Source organism: Protopterus annectens, chromosome 7.part0 (genome assembly GCF_019279795.1).
Source record: "Protopterus annectens isolate FY-2018-M chromosome 7.part0, PAN1.0, whole genome shotgun sequence".
Classification (NCBI taxonomy): Eukaryota; Metazoa; Chordata; order Ceratodontiformes; family Protopteridae; genus Protopterus; species Protopterus annectens.
The window spans coordinates 377621424-377644075 of NC_056739.1; positions in this window are offsets into that span (position 1 = coordinate 377621424).

Sequence of the window (22652 nt, forward strand, 5' to 3'; positions counted from 1 at the left end):
TGTTCAATCACAGCCTCACCTCAGGCTTTGTCCATACCGAATGGCGGACTGCTACAGTCATCCCTCTCCATAAAGGGGGAGCGACTACAGACCCTGGGAACTATCGCCCCCATTAGTCTGATGAGTCTGATATGTAAGGCTATGGAGCGCATTATCATGGACCTAATAAATAAGGATATGGGGAATCTCCAAATTCTGGACCCCATGCAATTTGGCTTTGTGAAGGGGAGATCATGCCTGCTCAACCTGGTTGACTTCTTCGAGTCAGTCACCAGAGCTGGGGATGAGGGCAAGGTAGTTTATACAGCCTACCTCAATCTAGCCAAAGCCTTTGATACCATTCCCCACTCAGGAATCATAAACAGACTCACTAACTAGGCATCAACCTGTGTATATCACTAGGTGGGTGGCAAACTGGCTCACAGATAAATCCCACAGTGTGAAAGTGGCAGACTCCAAGTCAGACTGCTGACCAGTCATGAGAGGAGTCCCACAGGGATTGATCCTGGGTCCTCTCCTGTTTGGCATTTACTTCTCTGTGGTCCAGGCCAACACAAAGCATCTCTGGCTGACCAAGTTCACAGACGATTGCAAGCTGGGAGCCATTATTGACTCCCGAAGTGATGTAGACATCCTGCAGAAAGGCCTCACTGAGACCAATGATTAGTGTCAAAACCATGGCCTTAAGCTCAATGCCAAAAAATGTGTCATCATCCCCTTTGGAAAAAACTCAGTTCCCATGAATTACCACATCAATGGTAGTCCACTGAACACTGAAGGGGCTATAAGAGATCTGGGAACCTCTCCTTTGACCACCACATAGTCACTGTGGTCAGAAAGGCCTTCCATGTGGCACATCTCATTACCAAGGGTTTAGCTTCCAGTAATAAGGACACCATCATCTCTCTCTACTCCTCCATCATTAGACCAATCGATAAGTATAATGCCCCATTTGGCATCAATGGCATGTACCTCACCAGACACTTGCAATGGGAAATAGAATATTCACCACGGGGATCATGTCAGTGGCTCTGCTTGATAGAGGCACTGGAAACTAACGTCGGGAGGCACGATGCCAGGGCAATCTTATGGGCTAGGCTTGTAAAGACTCTAGGGCCATTATCCTAGTACACGCCTATGTACCTATAAACAGAATATTAGAGACAAGGAAGTGAACAAGGGAAAAGAGAAAAAGAGGCAACTGTTTGAATTGTTAATAACAAGGAGCATAATATGAGGAATGAGATAGCTTAGGAGTTGGGAGAGGATAGTATAGGTGTTAGCAAGGTAGGAGGCAGGAAAGGAGAAGAGTAGAAAGGTAAATTAGGACGGTCATGTCAGCTACATATCCACTAATCTGAGAGGGTATCTTTTAGTGCTTGGTGGGTGTAGGAGAGTTGCTTCCCTGCAAAATATGCTTGAGAATTTCAAAAAGGTGTCTCGGTATAATTTTTTCACTTTATCGACAGTCAAAGAAATGGCTGCAGATAGATCGACATGAATCCTTTTGACATACACTTAGATTGTTCAGTTAGGTATTGTGTGAGCTGATGTCTGAACTACTTATAGTCTCTTATTTCAGTAAGTTCTCGTGGCAAAGATTTTCACAGTTTAGAAGCAAGAAGAGAATCTGTGGTCTGTGGGATGACGTTTACTAGTTGGAGTTATGAGAGTAGGGCCATTGGCTTCTTAGATTGTACTGCAGGTTGGATGTAGACAGTCTCATTGTCAGAGGGAATGGTGTGTTCTTTTGTAAGTCTGAAGAGAAGGGAGCCAAGGAGAAGACTGTTTGTGTCTTGAATGGGAAGCTAATTTGCCTTTTCTAAAGAGTTTCAGTGATGTTCATGCCTAGTAGAGTTAGTAATGAAACAGGTTTACTGTAAAGAGATTGTAAGGTGTTTTTTTTTTCTTTACTATAGGTAGCTCATATTTTAGATGTACACCCAGGACACATTTGCCTAAGAAAGCTCTAGCAGGATGTGAATACAAATGAGATATTTTGGTCTGAGAACTGGAGGAAGTTGACTCTGGATCCAGCTTTCTGAATGTGATCTTGGAAGGTGAGGAAGTGGTCAAGCCAAATACCAAGGCATGTAAATGATGTGGTGGGTCATTCTTGTTTTTGTGTAAGTCTTTGATATGGAGAGGTCTAGGGAATTTAGTGAGTCTTTTCTTTGTGCCAAACAGCATGATTTTTTAGGGCTGAGTAGTATTTTCTTTTAGAGGAAAGACAATTATTTAGTTTTAGGTCAGCATGAAGTTGATTTTGAACAATGCTTGTGAGAAAGGTTAGAGCTAAAAATAACCATATCAGCATAAAGAGGAGTTATAGAGGAAGTAGATCAGAAGGCATTTTTTTTTATAAAAATGGAGAATAGTATTGGTGCAAGAACTGATCCTTGAGGACCCCTCCTCTAAAAAGAGAGAATGCTGTATCTGATAAGGCAGGTCTAATTTTTATTGTGAACATTCGGCTGATCAGGAAATCCTTGAACCATTGTATAGATTCAGAGAGTACACTGGTGTCTTGTAAATGGGATACGAGAATGGAGTCGTCAACCAGGTCAAAGGCCCAGGTAAGGTTAATAAATACTGCCACAATGAAGGTATCTTTATCCATGTTAGTGAGGATGTCATGAGAGAGTATCCAGAGAGCAGCCATGGTATTTCTACCTCCCAAAAGCAATGATGCTTCTGAGAGTGGTATTTAGCAAGGTAAGTGGCCAGTTGGTTGGAAATGATTTTGCAAGGATTTTACAAAGGGTAGGATGTATTAAGATCACACAGTACTGGAACGTTGAAGAGAATTTGCGATCTTTTGGTAGAGATCTAACAAGGGTTAAGGTTATAGATGTAGTCTCGGGGGGGGGGGGGTGAAAAATCCATATAGTGGTAGAGAAACCAAGGGCAGAGTTTATCAGGACCAGAGGGAGAGTCTGGAGGAATCTCGTCTAGCTCAGCTAAAATTTATTTGCCTGTAATTTTGAAGAAGTACAAGGGTTGTTGGTATTCTGGGAAATTTGGTTGTATGTTTGTGTGGAAGTGGATGATAATTTTCAGTTGTGTGGGCAGATTGGAGAATCCTTTAAGAAAAGCAGCAGGTGACAGTTTCCCAGTAAAGCAGGGAATGTGGTCAAGAGAGGACAGTTCTATAGGTAGATTTCTACCTGAGATATTATTTACCTCACACCAAAAATGTTTTGGGGAGTAAATGAGGGTGATTTGTTTTGATTTCAGGTACTTAGCTTTGACTACATATGGCTTATTTAGTAATATTCTGTAACTTAGTGTATTGCACCATTGAATTGAGTGGGGTCATTTTTCAGAAATTTCATTCTTCTTCACATAAATGCATCAGAGTTTTCAACTAAATCAGTCAGTCTTGTTATGTTTAAATAGACTTGAGATTAAGGGAAAATGTATTTTGAAGATCTAGTAAAATTTGTGAGAATAAGTTGATAGCATTTGGATCTGTGAGGTTGAGAATCAGGGATTTGTCTCTTGCTGCAAGATGGGCTTTGGTCTAGTTATTTTTTTTTGGGGGGGGGGATTTGAAGAAGTTAATTCTAGGAGAATGTTTTATTTGTTAATATTGTAGGTGAAATGATAAAGGGCAGTTGTTGCGAGTCTGGTACGCCTAGTCACCATTTAAAGGAGTGTGAGGCTAGCAAGGAGCTCTGAGATGTCAAGTTGCAATGGGCATAAGAAATTTGTTGAAGTCTCCAAGAATGATGTGTTTGTCTGGAGAAATGCTGGTCAGGATGTTATTCAGAGCTGTGAATTTTGGCAGAGGTAAATAAGACAATTGCAACATAAAGATGACATTAGCCCTTAGTTGGAAGTTTAGTGAGAATCCATTTAGGTTCATAGTCATTGGTGAGATTGGCATATGCTACTACAGAAAGTTTGAGAGGTGATCTGTGAAGCAGCATAACACCACCTTCAGTATGAAGACCAAGGGGAGTCAAAGTGGTAACTGTATTTGAACAAATGGTTAAAATTCTGTTGGTCATTTTTTCACACAAGATTCTGTAATGAACGTAACTTTGAAGAAAGGCTGATTTCATCAAGTTTGTTGTGAATGCTTTTTTTTATTAAGTGCAAAGGACAGACAATTTGTCACCTTAAGGGGATGAAGTTTTTATGGGAGCAGTGGATGTGGAGAACAGAGTCTAAATTGGTTCAGGGAGTGCCAAGGGAATTGGGGCTGGGAGAAGAATGAAGCAGAAACACCTCCCACTGAGCACTTGGACTTCACTGATTAAGAATGAGCAGTGAGCTAAGCTTCAGGTAAGAAATGAAGGGCTTGAGTCAAGGACCGGTTTGTTAAACAATAAATTGAAATGCCCATGAATGGGTATATTAGAGTAATTTAAATAAGGCAGGCCATTCCAAGAGTCATCAGGAGTATAACACAAGATATTTATGGACTAGGAGATGGAAATTAGAAAGGTGACAGATGCTCTGCAATTTCCACTCCAAAAGCTAGCAGGATGTCAAGTATAATAGAGTTTTTTGTACAAATGAAATGAAAAGGCCAGAACAGTTGCCACAACTCTACTACTACCTAGGCAACTGCATTTTGAGCAGCTGTTGTGTGTTCCACTTTGACAACTGAGTTCTTAATAAAATGCAACTCCAAAGCAGTTTTTAAATGTTTCTTTCCTTTAAATTGGAGGCGAAGACAAACACGGTAGCTTCAAGACCTGTAGAAAAAAAATGTACTGAGACCTGCGAGGCAGTAAAATCTGCAACCAGTAAAAGTGAGAAAAGCAGGTGCATTTAGTATTTACAAGTAAAAGTGAGAAAAGCAGGTCCATTCAGTGTTTCTGCCATCAGGAGAGGATCACTAAACCACAAATAGAAAATCAATATAAAATATGCAAGTAAAACACTAAACATAGAAAGATACATATTGGAATATTATAATTAAAGTATAAAAGGAACACAGCGCAAGTGAGCTGTTTTAGCAGACAGAAGCAATTAAAGGGGAAAGAAGTTAGTTCTGACCAAATAATAATAATAATAATAATAATAATAATAATAATAATAATAACAATAATAATAATAATAACATAATGCATTCTTGCTTTTCTTTTTAAGAAAGTCTCTTCAAAAATGCTCTCCATAACTATAACATACTTTGCCTTCATTTAATTTTTTGCAGGAATTTCTGCTCCCTTGGTGATTTGCCAACATCACGTTAGGGTCAGCAAAATCCTAGTCAGCAAGAGGGAGAAAGATGTACAGAGAGGATTTTCAGACTGGGTCAGTTTTACTTGTATTTTTGTCTAATTTATAATTTATGGTAGAACTTCCAAAGCCCATACATTCTACTTTCCTTTTATGTGGAAATAAATGTGAAGGATTCTGTTTCACCATCACACAATCACATGCAGTACAAAGTCTATAACGCTTCATTGTCTGATTTTGCCTAATGTCACTGAACCATACCTTTCATCTATCCAAGATTTTTGTAGAGTCCCACGAGTTTGCTTATTTTAACATCTCCATCCCTCATAAAACTTTTGATACTCTAGAAAATCCCTGAGGATTACGGTCAGGCAGTAATGCTAGAAATTATAGTTTCATGGTTTATTTTGCCTGGAAAATGCATGGTAATGAAAAACACGTCTATATTACATAATCAAACTGTTAAAAGTTCGAACATCATATGGTCGACACCATATGATCGAACTTTTAAAAGTTCGAAAATGTAATAAAAAAAATAAACCAAAGAAAAAACCTACCTGAATGGTTTACGCAGGGGGGCAAGCCCACCTGCACCCCACACCCCCCTGCTATTTAAATATAGCAACTCCGAGATCGCACTACAGTGCAGAAAGGGAAATCTTCCCATTCCGCACTGTATGGAGATCTCTCTTGAAATATTAGAACTTTTAAAAGTTCAATCATATTGTGTCAACCAGATGACGTTCAAACTTTTAAAAGTTCGACAATGTGATATAGACTCATGAAAAACATGTTCCATTAATAAATTGTCGTACTGAACTCAGCTTGTTTGCAACATTAACATATTTACTTACAAAAAAAAAAAAAACAGGAAAGAAACCATGCCTAATAGTGCAGAAAAGATCCAACTTTCTATCATCAAAGTGACCAGTGTGATGTGAAGACAGAGTACTGCCCTAAAATCTGCAGAGAGCCATAGCGTTTGAGCAGGAAATAACAATAAAATGAAACAACAGAATATCCAGTAAATTGGATTTGCAGAGGGGGAAGTTATCCTATATTCCCAGAAGAAAGTTGATGACTGCAGGTATGTGGAAAATATAGTTGCACATGATCTTTAAAGTTACTAATGTGAACAGTATGATTCACGTTAAAAAGGCCTTTCAGTGCATGTCCATTTGTGATTCAGAAACATGCTAGCAAAGATGAAGTTAGATGTCATTGTTTAATTTGCTGGTTCTTCAATTGCAGTTTGTACCATAATGTGTGTGTCATGGCTGATCTGAATGTCATGGTCGTAACCTGCTACTTGTGTAAGCAATAGAATCTCCACATACAGTCACTCTCACCCATGCATACATAAACACACAGGCACAAATACACCCAGTCCCTGTATTTGTCCCTACCCTCCTTTGGTTCCCCCACTCCATAATACTTCAATGCCATCACAGCATGTATGCATTAGGTCCCATTGATTAAAGTAGCCCCCACTCTCAATCCCCATTATAATAACAGCACTATTACAGTACTTTGAGTCATCCCTGGAGGTCTACTGCTTCCCCTAACCCCATCACCCTTATGAAGCGTGTGCTGTTATGGCACTTATCCCTGGCTTCCAATGGTCCTTTACCCCTGATTGCCATATTACCATTACTGTCATTATGGCACATATCCCTGGCTTTCAGTGGTTCCCCCAATCCCCATACTACCACTACTGTCATTATGGCACTTTATGGCACTTTACAGAGTGACCAGTGGTTCTCTTCTCATCCCTATTATGCTGATCTGTGACTTAGGGCACTTTATGGAATAATCCATGATGTTAAGTATATTCACCACCCCTGAACCCCCTTGTAATAATGATGCCATCATGGCATTTAAAATATTATCTGGTGTCTAGTGTATTCCCACATCCCATGATCTCTGCTGTAATATTGATGCTATGATAAAACATTCCTTGGTTTCTAGGATATCAAACCCCCACCATCTTTGCAGTAATGTTGGTGCCAGTATGGCACTTCACAGATCTGTGTATCAACTCCCCATAGTAATGTTGGAATAGATATGGCACTTTACAGATGTAAAAGTGTATATTCATAACCCTCACTCCCTGTAGTAACATTGATTTCATATGGTACTTTACAGATGTAGGACTGCATATGCCCCCCCACCCCCCATGTCCCTGGTCCCCATAGTACTTTTGGTGCCAGTACAGCACTTTAAAAATTAATCCTTGGTGTCAGATGGTTCCCCCCAAACCCTGATACCAGTTTTGATGTTGGTGGCATTATACCACTTTTAAAGTAAGCCCTGGTGTCTAGTGTTTACCCCACACCACCACATTTTGCTCAGTGGTTGAACATTGCCTTTTGGTTGTGCCTGCTACTGTGATATGGTGGAGATGGCTGTGATGATCTACACAGCTAAGTACTTTCTTTTATTACTCAGCCATGTAGATGGCTTCCTGGGGCAGTTCCAGGAAGAAAGAGTAGATGGCTAATTAGTATATGTCTTCTGCCCCCAGAGTTAGTCATTATTATTCAGCATGGCCACGGGGCCAGTCCTTTACACTGCTGCACATCTTCGTGTTGGAGGACAGTGCAGCACTATGTAAGGGTGCTTGCTGAGCAGCAAAAAGGTATTGCAGTATGCACAAGCCCAATGTGTATAACCTGTAGTTTAAACAATGCACCTAACAGTTACAGTAATAACTTAACTTAAAAAGAATCCAGGTAGCAATTGACACTGATAACATGGAAACTTACTTAACAGGTACAGCCACAACTTCACTTGATTAGAAACAAGCATGAATGTTACTTTTGAGATGCACATTATCCTAAAAATAGCCATGTTAAACCACTTTAAATGTGGCAGAACAAAAGAAAATTGTTACAACAACTTATCAAATGCAAGAAAAAATCATTTACCAGGTGTTTAGATTGCTCATAATGTAGAGATCAAAGAAGGAAAGTGAAGAAAACAATGGGAAGTGCAACATTTGGAAGAGGTAGAACAGTTATGTTGCTTGACAGAGGTTTGTCATACATCTTGGCTGAAGAAAGATTCTGTACCCTCTGCTGTTTGCTTGTTATGCACTTCCTGAAAATAAACCAATTGCATTAAAGCTTGTTCACTCTTTGTAGTGTACCACCTTGCTGTGTTGCTTTCATCACCCATGACCGGTGCAGGTGTATTTAGTATCACATTAACTAGCTTGGTAAGGGCCTAGTCCTGGGAATGTAACAGTAGTGCTTATTGTATTAATAAGTCAGATGGCACAGCTTAAGTTACACCATCTGGATTGCGAAGCGTTTGTTCAGTGCAGGGAGTGTTGTTGTGATGTCGATGTCCACAAGAAGTTTTGCTTGACTGATTTCTGTAGTACTGTAAGGAATCTTCTAACACAACAAGCCAAGGATCATCATTTCACTATTTTCTATGATTATATCACCCTTTCAGTGTGATGAAAGATGTTAGTCATGTTTCACTGTTGCAGTAATAATATGGGATATCCTTGCTGTGGAAGCCCTTGGCTAGTCCAAATACCAGTGAACTCATCTCCTTCTCCAACGCCAGCAGATGTCCTATGCCTGACACCAGAGCACCTGGAAGTGTCATTAGCCAGCACCATGTTTTCAGTTCTTTCTTGACACTAGAGCCCAAAGCATCCAGTGTGCATAGTGCAGTCAGACTGGGCCATAGAGCTTCCAAAGCTAAGTGCCCCATTGATGGACCATTTCTTCTTTACATTTTATTGCTTAAATAGATGTTCTCTAAGATAAATACTTGTCTTGACTGTAAAAACCAAATTCCATATTGAGACTTTCATACCCTTTGTCATTTTTGCTTAGGCCTGGAACACGAATGTTAACCTTTAAAAAGCTTTTGCCCATGCTATCCCCACAGGTGTTCATTGTCACTTTAGCTCTAGAAGCTGCTTAACTCCACATTCCAATTGAAAAATACCATAGGAGGCATCTGCTCTTCAGAGCAGATGTGAAACACGTTCAGTTATCTGCTCTCTGGCTTCTCTACTGCACTCAGTCTTACAAAGTGTTTGGCTCCACTAATTGTCTTCTGCAAGACAAAACACATGCCAGTTTACTCCTATCTGGTGGACTGCCTGATTCAGGCAGCCTGTCAAGAATCTGCAGTTTTCTCATCAATTGATCATGCCTATTTCCTCAAATCTATGATTCATTCTTAATTTAAAGTAGTCCAGTCCGATTCCCATCATGCATACTACTGTCTGCAGGAACCCTGCTAGACACAGAAAAATGTAAATGGACTTACGAGATAAACAAAGTTTTACTGACCTATTAGTTTAAGTCCCTTCTGTGTTAGACAACCATCTCAGCAAGGAAAGTCCTGAGAGTTTTTGGATACATGAAATTGTGCATTCTGATGATTCCACTGGCAAAATTGCAAATGAAAAAGATTCAATAGTAACTCAACAATGTGTGGTTCCAATAAAGACATTCCCTGAACTACAAGATGCAAGGAGTTTGAGAAGGAGATTCAGGCCTGCATTCTAAACAAAGGGGTTCCTTTCCGATTTCAGCCACAAAATCAGATCCTAACCACTGATGCTTCAGATCTGGCATGGGGTACACATTCCAGCAGCCTCCAAGTACATGGAAAATAGGACCAAGTCTTCTTATGTCATAAAGAGGAAATGCCTGCATTCCAAAACTGTGTATTGGCATTCAAGTAAATGAAAACCAGGGGTTCTCCTAGAAAAGACAGTCAACACCACAGTGATGTTGTACATAAACAGGGAGGAGAGCACTTTTCCCATCTGTCACTTAGCCGTGCAGTTGTTGGAATCAGCTCAGTCCATGAAACTGCATTTGATGGCCCAATGCCTGCCAGGTGAGAACAGCCTTCTAGCAGATAATCTCAGCATGCCAGAGGCAGAGCCTTGAGTGGAATTTAAGCAGACACATTATCTTAACAGAACATAGAATTTGGGTGTGTGAGAAATAAACCTTTTTCCACAAAACAGGCAATTAGAAAAATTTTGCACAAGGGCCACAGAAAGACCTGAAGGATGGATGCTTTCTTTCAGTGGACAGGTCTGTTTCTATATGCCTTCTTTCCCATACTTCTCATCCCCAGGGAATTTCTAAAGATCGGAGAGGAAATGCCAAGGGTGATCATAATAGCACCTTTTTGGCCAAGCCAGCACTGGATTTCTCTGCTCTACAGCCTGGCCACTCCAGAAAGGAACCTTCCCTGCTATGTCAGAAGGCAAACCTGTTAACCCAGAGCAGGGGAACCATCATAAACCCCAACTTGAGCATCATGAGGCTGAAAACATGGATGACTTAACCCTTTTCCGTCAAGGAATTTCCTTTGATAAGGATGTCCTGGCTATTTGAAGGAGGCTAGAAAACCAAGTACTAGAAAATCTTCTATATAAAAATGGAAGAGATTTACTGTATGCTGCTGCTCTAAAGGTTATCTACCACTAACTGCAAAACTACCCATGGTGTTAACTTAGCAAAATTACTTATCTCGGTCCTCTCTCATTCCTCAATCAAAATGCATGCATTGGCTGTTAGTGCTAGTCTTCCTATGCAGAACTGCTTCTCTGATGTTTCCTCATTTAACTTTAAGACTGTGGACTCAGAATTACAACAAAGTTCCCTTGTGGTACTTTTTATCTCTAGGGCTTGATGTAAGGAGTGGTCCTAAAAGGTCTGACTCTGAAATGGGTTTATCAGAGAGATCAGTTGACTGAGAAGGATTGTCTGTCTCCTGCTTTGTCCATCTTTGGCATTCTTTATAGCTCTTCTGGTATACTACATTGTTTTCTGGTGTTTTATCAGTAAAAGTTATGGATTAACCAATTCCTTGTATTATGCATTGAAAGCATGAAAATCTGTTTTCTAACATGGATTTGTGATTAAAAGTCATACAAGCTAACAGTAGTGACCAGTGCCATTTCAGTAGAAAATGTTCAAGAATATACACAGGACAAACCCAATGTCCTTAACCCTTGTGAGTGAGTGATAGCATAAACTGTACTTTATGATGATTGTTTCAGTTTACACCTACATGTTACTTGCCTCTGTATTATATTGTCCAGGACCCACATAATTCTTGTAGCTTCTTCCTCTGGCCTCAGTCTTATTGTGGTGATTCTGTTGTATCCCCCTCCAAAATGGACATGCCATCTTCTCAGTTTATACTTTCAAATTGACTCTTACCAATTCCAAGTTTTGTTCCTTGATCAAGGATAGGCATTGCAGTCAGAATTCACATTTTCTGTGCTATGCAGTTTGAATGCCATTTTGGACCCTTTGGGTGCATATAATCTGCATGACATTCATTTACATATGACTGGCAGTTAGTGCAGAAGATTAAGTCCCAGAGCTGTTAAGCTCCTTCCTGTAGTCCAATGTACAAGATTTGATCCCTTCAAATTCCTCTTGCCTGCTGTCTACTATTGAGCACGTCACTTAAACTGACAGGATTCCCAGTTCATCAAAATGTATACAATTTTAAAAATATTTAAAATAAATATATATTTAAGTAGTGTTTTTAGTCTAGATGGTTCTGTATAGAAAGAGCAAGTTAGGTATCACTGGGTTCCATGATAACAGCAATCGAACTCCAACACAGTCTAGTCAGAATATGGAATGCTCTGTACTGCTAACTGGAAGCTTCATGTCTCTGTCCCTAACTTCAAAAACCTAAACTGCAAAAAGATCCCCTGTCATGTATCACTTGACTAATTTCAGCAAATAAAGTTGTAAAATGTTTTTGTGGCACAAAACTGGACTATTTCAGTTAAAGTGTAGCAATTCAGACAGAGAGCATAAATGGTGCAAATACCATTGCCTAAAAATTATGCAACAAAGTGTTTACACATGTAAAACTTTACTGGGTGAGGTGGTATAAACAGAATGTGACCTTGAGGCACCAGGTTACCCCCTTGCTAAGTGGGCAGTGTAGCTAAAATCTATAATGATGTCCTGTCCTACCCATACAGTGGCATTATCCAGATCGGACTATCAGTGTTATTTTAGTTATCCTTTTGTTGACCAGGTTGGTCTCACTAGGCTATTAACCTCTTTTAAAAGGAGACTAGAGATGTTATGAATACTTCTAGGGAAAATTTGCCAGGGCATCATAGAACTTCCCTACTCTGCATGTTGCACAGGGGACACAATAGCAATTTCCCATTCCGGGTGCAGTGGTGGCCAGCAAAAGCAGGGAGCAACATGGAGAGTCAGCTTCTAGGTGTTAAGAACAAGAGTTTGTAATCCTTGAAAGTGTTGGAGAGTAGTTGTGAGATCAAAGCAGGTGTGTCTTGATATGGATTAACAGCAGTAGAGCAGTTAGTGAAAACAGAGGAGCAAAAAGCTGTCAAGTTTTCTAGCAAGTTATGCTGAAATAGGAGAGGGAATTATTGCTGACAGTGTGAATGCCCAAACCTTCACAGGGTCATAGGATCATAGGAAGCTACTAGTCTAATGGCCTTAAGGCACTTATAAGCCTTGCCAAGTTCTATCCTAATTTCCATGACCAGCACCTATTGCCTCTGTCCAAGAGGGACACAGGTGGAACCCATGGGTGAATTTAAGGTTAGCCATTTAATTGTCCAGATTGCGTTTGAAGAGGGCCAATGAGGTGCTCTGTTTGACATGAAGTGGGAGTCTGGGAGACAAGTTTGTCCCTCCAGCAGATTCTGTTAATGTCACATACCAGGTTAAGTTCTTTAGAGTGAGTAACTCATGTACATTTTAACTTATGGATATGCAGCATTTCCAGTAAAGCAGGGTCAGAGATTGCTTTATATGCAAGGTAGAGATTGCCTTTGAGTAATCTGTTTGAAACAGAATAAAGTGACAGTGATTTCAGATGATCCACATAGGACAGATGCTGAAGACCTTGAATTTTCCTTGTGAGGAACCTTTGTGGTCTATCAAACTACTGAAAGTGCTTGGAAAAGTACATACTAAAGGGGTGTTGTGGGAAGAGTACAGGGAGGTTATAACTTCTTTTTTCTGGAGGCAATACACTTAGTTATGAGATAAGCAATATAGAATGCCCTTCTTACCACTGTGGAGACATGGTGATCAAAGGTAATGTTGCTGTCAACCTGTGTGCCCAGGTCCCTCACCACTGAGTGTGTACTTAGGGTGTTGCTATTGATGTGGTAGTTGGTAGGAACATAGCTCTTACCGAAAGGGGTGCTAATACATTTTTTTGCATTAAGCTTAAGGCCATGACTTTGGCACCAATCATTTGTTTGTGTATGACCCTCTTGTTGGATGCTGACATCATTTGGAGATTCTATGACCACTCCCATTTTGCAATCATCAGCAAACTTTGTCAGCCACAGATCTATAGTTTTGTTTGTACTTCAGAGAAATATATTCTAAACAGCAGAGGTCCCAGGACTGATCCCTGTGGAACACCACTGGTTACAGGTCAACTGTTGGAGGTGGATTCCCCTATTTTGACAATATGGGTTCTATCAGTGAGCTAATACGCAGCCCATCTAATGATGTATGGGTTGATATCTAGTGAGTTTGTCAATGATGCCAGAGTGGGGGATAGTGTCAAATGCCTTGGCTAAGTCTAGGCAGGCTGTATGCACAGATTTCTCCTCATCCATGGCTCTGTTGACTGTCTGTTTTATTTCAGAGGTGGTTGTTTGAGGAAAAGAGCAAGATTCATGGTGGCTGCATTATTACAACCCTCCAGTCAGGAGGATTGCAGGATGTTGTACTTCAAGAATTAATTGTACAAAGTGAACAACCAAGTGGTGAAGCAGCATCATGGGCATACATCATGGAGAGAGCACAGGAGGAAGAAGGTGCAGATGTTTTGGATAAAAAGACATATGCAGACAAATTAAGAAGAGAGAAAAGGTGCCACAAAGGAATTGAAAATATTTAAGACATATCAGCAGCAAAGAAGTTTGGACAGGGATGGCATTTTGGATAATATAGTTGTTCCCTTGGACATCTCACCAAAAGAGGTTAACAGCTTTCAAACACATTAATAATGCTGTAGTGCTTCATTATTTTTGAAAAAAGGGTATTTTATGAAAAAGTTTTTGGGAGAAAAATAATTAAAAAGAATCTTTAAGCTGTGGAACTTATGTGATTCAAGTATTTAATAGGGAAGCAAGGAAATATTCAGTTTCATACAAAAGGTGAAAAAGAGACATTAAGAGATTATTTAAAGACATTGTGTAAAGAAGTGAGGAGCATTGTAAAAGTACATGAAACAGGTGTATGGAATGGGGGATGGGAATGTAATGTGATATTAAAAATTTAAACAGGATGGTTGCTGTAGAGGGAGAGCATGTTACATCTGATTCTCCTCCCACCCCCCTTGCAGAACCTGCTCCCTTAACTCTACAGAATGTTTCTACTGGTTCACAGCCTGTGATTAATGAACTAAGTTTGCCTTCTTTTTCTTTAAATGAGCCTCTCCAAATAATCATGGACCACAAAAAGGACAGATCGAGAAGTTGGGTGAGAAGGGGGCATGTCCGTCAATTACAGGAAGCAGGTGGCAGACAAATGGAGAAGAGTGTATGGAGCAGACAGCAAATGGCTCAATCGTCAATTTGTTTTCAACTATACTTATGCCAGCTTCCCTTTCTTTACTTAATAAAGGACTATCCTTTATTCCAGCAAAAATGTCAGAAATGGTAGATGTACTTTTAGACATGACACTTTTTGCCAGGAATTTGACTTTATCTGCTATATTTCCTGAACAAAGGGCACATAGTGATATTTTGAGAAAGCTTAGTGTGTTTTATCTAAATTACATCCCTCTGTTGAAGCGTTTGTGGCGATATGTGAAAAACAGATTAGACAAGCATTTGAGCTTGAACATGTTTTCATAGCTTGTTTGCCTGAGCGACAAGATCTTTCTGAGCTAAAAGCAATGTCTTCTGTTGAAATACACCCAGCTGATAAAGGGGGCAGAATTGTTATATTAGATAAAGATTTTTATTTTGAACAAAGGAATAAATTGTTGAAAGATACTTCTACTTACCTATTGATTAATAGAAATATGGCTTCTGGTATTACTGAAAAGGTTTCATTTTTAGTTTTTGACTTATTACATTACTGAAGATTTGTTTAGATTGTTTAATGTTGAATATCCTATAGTACCAGTGATTTATGGTCTTCCCAAGGTTCATGAGAGACTTGTTGACCCACCCATGTGCCCGAAGGTTTCTGGTAAGGGGTAGATCACTGAAGTTATGTCAATTTATATAGAGAAGTTGTTGCATCCTATTTTATAAACAGTTGGTATGGTTTTAAAGGACACAAAATAATTTTTAGTAGATCTTTATAATTATATGCTTCTTCAGGACCAGGATAAGGAATATTACTTTGTGACCATGGATATAGAGTCTTTTTTACAGTCATCCCTAACAGTTGGGGCACTGACAATATTAGAGAGGTTTGATCAGGAGCAAATGCTTTACTACCGACAAGGTAGATTTGATTTGTGTTTTACTTGAAATGATATTGGTGAATAATGTTTTGTTTTTAGGAATGATTTTTACCTGCATAACGTTGGCATAGCTATAGGCACAGCTTTTGCCAATAGCTATGCCAACCTTGCATTAACACAATGGGAGATGGATTTTGTGTTTCACAACAATAGGTTTTGTTCATATATATATTGTGGTTTAAATGTTTCATTGATGGTATATTTCTTGTTTGAGGAGGAACTGCGGATGTATTGAAATGGTTAGTTGAGTATTTACATACTACAACTTCTTTTTTAAGATTTGCCTTTCAATACTCTTCTGAACAAATTGATTTTTTAGATGTTACTATAAAGAAAACAGATCTAGGACGCATTAAGACTAGTCTATTTAGAAAAGACACAAGAAAGAATTCTCTCTTGCACAAGAGTAGTATGTACTTTAGGCATATTTTGAAGAATGTGCTAAAGGGACACTTTTTAAGGGCTATGAGGCTCCACAATGATGATGCACAATTAAGATTAGCTTTTTTAGATCTTTAGATCTTAAGCATGATTTTCTGAATGGGGCTACAAAGAAAGATAGATTGATTTGTGCATTGATTTAGTTCTGAAGGAGAGAGAAACAAAGAGCAAACTATATTTTTCAGAACAGATACAGGTTACTGACAATACACATGGGAGTCAGTTAAATAGATTTGTTCAATTCCCACTAACTTTTTCAAGTGATGTAAATGTCTTTTGTGGCATTATTAAAAGGAATTGGAATATTCTACATGAGTCAGATGATCTAAGTAATATAATTACTGAGAGGCCTTTCTTTTCATTCAAGAATAACTTGTCCTTTAAAAGGCAACTGTGTTATAGTTCATAAGTAGATAGGCTTCCTATGGTGTCAAAAAGATCTGGTACATATCCATGTAGAGGTTGTAGTGCATGCTATTTTATTTATTCTGGCATGCAATTTGTTTATCTTACCCTTCATTATTCTATAGAATTTTCATTTTATGTAGATTGTATATCTAAGAATGTTATCTGTTATAGTTTTTGCCTTAAGTACAGTGTTTTTTATGTATGTAAAACTAATCTTTCTTTGAAGGAATGTATTTTAGAGCATATTAGGGACCTTAGGAATACTAAGGAGGGTAATGCACTTGCATGACATGCAAAGCTATCAGGATCATAACATGAGTTCAGACATCTTGTCCTTAAAATAGTGGATGAGAACATTAGACAGGTAATCTGCATAATAGGACTGAATTATTTCAGCAGAAATGGATACTGCATTTTAATGCAGATACACCCTCAGGCATCAATGATACTGTCTCTTTGAAACATTTTTTTTGTGTGCACACACACATCCCCATTAATTTTTGTTTTTGTAAACATTTATAAATGTTTGTCTGCTTTGAAAGCTTCTGATTTTTGTCTATATAATGCATTTATTATGTTTATATGTTTTTACTAGGAAGAATGCATATTGGTTTTGAGAATTATTTGATCATTCCAATTCACATAACTATGATGCATTTGATTGGCTGATCAAGGTTTAAATTTCCTATGAGTTTTAAGGTTTGTTAGTCTGAAGAGGTGATCTGTTTCTCATGAAAGAGCTTACTCTTAATAAATTTATACTCTGTAGCCATGTCAGTTCAATGCTTGTTTTTCTATGTGTAAAATGACAGTATTATTTATATACCAAGTTTGAAAATATTGAGAGAACTAGAGGGTTTGTAAAATATTGGGCACAACCAAAAACTCTTTTGTGGAAAAATGACCATTTAATTAATGACTGTGATAAAAGAAAATGTTACATTTGTGGAAAAGTGGGGCATGTGAAAAATGTTGATTTAAAATGTTTCAAATTTGAGAAGTCAGGACATTTATGGATGGACTGTACTCACCTTACCATTTATTGCTCCTTTCCTATTACTGCATGGATTTTTCTCTTATTTTGAACTCTATCTTCAACTTCTGATACTGTAAGGCACATATATTTGCTACTGTACCACTCAAAGGGCAATGCTATATGCTGGTCTATAACTGATGATGTGCAAATGACGGCACACTAGACTCATTTTACTGTCAGACTCCTGTATCTGCTATTGTACCACTCTAACCGCCTTGGTATTTGTCTTTAAATAACTTTTGATGCACATATATTTCCTCTTAAGATTTGTTTATACTATGTATACATGGCAATTGTTATACTGGCTAGTTTATACACTTCAGATTTGTTATACTATCTGTGTGTGTGTGTGTGTGTGTGTGTGTGTGTGTGTGTGTGTGTGTGTGTGTGTGTGTGTGTGTGTGTGTGTGTGTGCTAATTGTGGAACTTTTCTTCTAGGCCACTGCTGAAAAAGGGCTTTTGCTCAGTCGGACTAATCCAGTCAACAAATGTCAAATAAATAACTAAACTTAAATAAATAAATAAATAATAAAATATAGAATAATATAAAAAGGAGAAGAAATATAGATCATATTCAAGAAATAGACCTAAATGAAGTAATAGAAATTGAACAAGAGAAAATGGAAGAAAACCAAATAATGACAGATAAGAATGAGGTAAAGTAAAGTGCTATAACTAAGGAAATAAAAAAGTGATGAGCAAGGAAATGAAATCATGTCAGATGTAAGTGAAGAAGAAATGAATTGGAGAGCAGTAAAAGGAAGGAAAAAATCAATTGGAAAAAAGCAACAGATAGGAAACGAAACTTTCTAGGGGGAAAAACACAAAAAAGAAATGTAAAGGGTAGTGTTTTTGAAGAGTATATGTCTGTGTGTGTGTGTGTGTGTGTGTGTGTGTGTGTGTGTGTGTGTGTGTGTGTGTGTGTGTCACTGAGAATTTTAACAGTAAATGTCAATAATATTAAGCAAAATAAACTTAGAATAGGTGTATTAGAATGGTGTGCTACATTAGATATGGATATAATTGTATTAGAAGACATAATATTATCAGAAGATGAGACACTAGAAATGGAAAGGTTATGGGGGGGGGGGGTCAAATCATCTGGAGTATAGGTATAAAGCCATGTTCTGGTATACCAGCATTACATAAGTCAGTCAAAGTGTTGGGTTTTTATATAAGTGGTAATGGGGAGAAAATAGTTGTAAATGTAAGACAGAAAGGACAGGTATATAGAATTATTGTTACATGTGCATATGTTGCAATGAAAGCAAGAGAAGAAATGTTTAAAAAAATTATTATGCAAGTGTCAATGTGGACATAATGGTAGGAGAATAAAATTGCTACATAAGGAAAAAGAGGGAACATAAAAGCATTAGCGGATGTAAAAACTGGAATATTATATGCATGGAATGAAAATTTATGGACATATGAAAGCAGAAATTTAAAAACAGGTTTCATAATGTCAAAAATATCAAGTATCATAAAATAAGGCACAAAAATTACAGGATTTTGTGATCATTTAGCAATTTGGTTAGAATTTCAAGCAAGGGTTATAAAAAATGAAAAAGGTATAAAGAAGATAAATGAAAAAGAGATGAAGGGAGACAAATTATTAATAAGTTATGGACAGATCATGTACAAATGAAAGTTTTTTAATCTGAACCTGACAGCATAGTGAATATGTTTCAAAAGCAAATAAATGTTTTGTGAAATGGTAAACAGTAAAGAAGAAGGGAAAAATATAAAGTAAGGATGTGATGAAGAAGATAAGTAATATGAATCGTATAATAGAGAGAAAGAAGTAGCCGTTAAATCACAAAAAGATTAAACATTCAAATAAACAAAGATACTTCCTACAAGGGAAGAAGTGGTACCATGTTTGAGTGGGTTAAAGGAATAAAATGGTAATGAGAGTTATGAAATAAGCAGAGAAAGTAAGAAGGCAACAAGAAATAATACCTGTAGCAAAGCAGTACATAGAAGTCAGTTTTAAAAAAATTAAGAAAATTTGAATAGATATGTGGAAGGTTAAACTATTCACATAACATGATACTACAGAATTAGAAAAAGCTGTTATAATGGAAGAACTGAATAATGTGTTAAGAATGGTTAACAGCTCCAAATAGACCAGCAAGGCAGCACAGAGTTCAATATATTTATTAAATACTGATGAATATAACAAACTAGTTTCGGCCAGCAGCCTTCTTCAGTGTAAAACAATATTGTTTTACACTGAAGAAGGCTGCTGACCGAAACTAGTTTGTTATATTCATCAGTATTTAATAAATATATTGAACTCTGTGCTGCCTTGCTGGTCTATTTGGAGCTGTCTACTTGGTTTGGACCGTGCATCCCCTCGTGCACAGGACTTGGTACATACTAAGAATGGTTAAAGCATCTGCAACACGTTTAGATGGGATAGAACATCGTATGTATAAAGATAAGAAGGATTCCCATAAAGTTGTATCTGTACAAGTGTTAGATGAATGGTTGGAAGAAGGATTTAGTCGAGAGGAGTATTTATTGAAGTTATGAAATGTAGATGGAAAAAAGGAAATAAAGATAAACAATTGGAGGCTAATGTTACTTAACTTAGATAATGTAGTCATAAAAATGTTACAAATAAGATTGCAAACAAAGTTAATATATTAGACACTATATATGGAAGGAAAGTGAAATTAATTAAAGTATTAAGAGAAATTGTATGTGATATTATTTATAGACAGGTGGAATCAAAGATTATATTAGGTGATCTAAATAAAGCATTTGATAAGATAAAGCATGACATATTATCAGAAATAGTAACAGAATATCAAGTGAGAAACTTAAGATCTTTATGACATTAAAGGTGTTACTGAATGGAAGTCAAGCAATATACATATTAAGTGGGATAAGGCAAGGATGTCCTATGAGCAATACTTTGTTAGTTATGAATGCAATAGTTAGCAATATAGATATGGCACTGGAAGAATTAGAATATAAGACTATAGAAGGTAGAAGAATACCAGTAATGCTTACTTATGGAAATAATATAATAGTAAAGAATAAACAAAGGGTGTTAGAAGTGATTAAGAGACTTAATGGACAGTTGAGTATAAGAATGACCCTAGAGATAAAAACACAGGATTAGGAGAAGTTAAGACAGAGGATATTTAGTATAACTTGAAAGAAATAACATTAGGCATAAAATTTGGAGATGACATGTTAAGTAATAATGGGAAGAGACAACAGGAAAATTGAGAAATATGTCTATTTTGGAAGATGTTGTAAGAAAAGGGTAAACTTAAATTCTGTGTTGCTAGGAAAAATAGCAGATTTAGAAAGCATATACATGATTACAGTAAAAGAAAAGAGAGACATTTTGAAATTTGTTTTCTCCTAAAGTGGATTAAAGGAGGAAATACGTGCAATTATGATAGAAAATATAAAGCAATATGGAGTTTGCTGAGCAAATATAAAAGAAATGAATGAAGAAAACCTATCAAGTGAAGATTAATTATTGTGGAAATTAAAAACAGGAGTAGTGGAAGAAAATAGGAAGATACACTATATGTATATAATAAGTATTGCATTTATCCATGGAAAAATAGAGTTTAAAAAGATAACAGCATTAAAATAAGTAGAATTTTATAAAACGTATGTTGAATTTAGATTTTCATAATGGAGACTACAAGTAAATTGCTAGTAAAAAACATAAAAATAGAAGAACTTGTCATTGTGGTGAGATTGAAACAACTTTTTTGCAATGACAAAGGGTAAAGAAATTATGGTATAAGTTGCGTGATGAAAATTACTTGGAATCTAGTATGAAAATAAGAAGAATCAGTTTGGATATGACTGAATCTGATTACAGTAATACGAGTAAGGAATTTGAAAAAAAATTGATAAGAAGCTGTTTTACATAACCTGGACTATATGGAATGAAAGAATGAAGGAGAAAGCATAATGGAATGTGAATAATGGCTGACATAGTAAGAAAGATAAGATTGGCAAAAGAGTGAAGGTCTTAATGTGCACATATTTGTGTAGCTAGTAATGCAAGTATAAATTGTATATAATTGTAAAGAATGTATACTATATGTGAAGAATGTAAATGTTGTATATTATGTAAATTATCTAAGTAACATATTTAATAAAGGACCCCTAGTTTTTTTGATAGATGCCATGGGATATTTTACATCCACCTGAGCCATCTTCAACTCAAACAGATAGAGCCTTGGTTTAATGTCTCATCTGAAGGACAGCACACTCAGGACTGCAGTACCACAGTGTCAGCAATCAATCTACTTGTTGAGCAATAGAACACACAGCCTTCTAAGCAAAAGGTGAAGGTGCTACCTGCTGTGCCACAGAGTTTGTTTGGGGACTACTGATGGTGAATTATATCTACATATCTCTTTAGCTTTAACTCATAGAAAACTAATACATACATAAAAAGCACAAAGGATCACTGGTCATTTTTTACAATCAAACTAAAATAAAAAACAGAAAGAGTCCTAATAAAACAAAGTCCAAATAAAGTGAAGTGCAGAACTAATAATCAACTCCTAATCTGTCACCTCCATTTGACCTAAACTTCATTTGCCTGACAGACATTTCAGGCAGCCCATTTGCCTGACAGTTCATTTGCCTGACAGTTCATTTACCCGACAGTTCAATGGACCGACAATAGGAAAAAGGCAAGGAAAAGTGTTTTCTCCTTTTCCCCACTGTAGTACGATCCTGGAGTTAGAATATATAGTTAGGGGGTGTGGGGGGCACAACCCCCCACCTACTTTGGTTTTATAGTGTATTGTTCGGTTTGCTTTTCTTCACTAAAACTAACCTAGGTGGGGGGGCTGTGGCCCCTACACTCCCCTTAACTATATATTCTAACTCCAGGATCATTGGGGAAAAGAATAAAACCTTTTACTTGCTTTTTTCCTATTGTTGGGCAATTGAACTGTCAGGCAAATAAACTGTTGGGCAAATGAACTTTCAGACAAATGGGTTGCCTGAAATTTCTGTTGGGCAAATGAACTGTCAGGCAAATGAAGGTGACCTGTCTCCAGACATATTGTAAAAAATGGGTTGTGTTAAA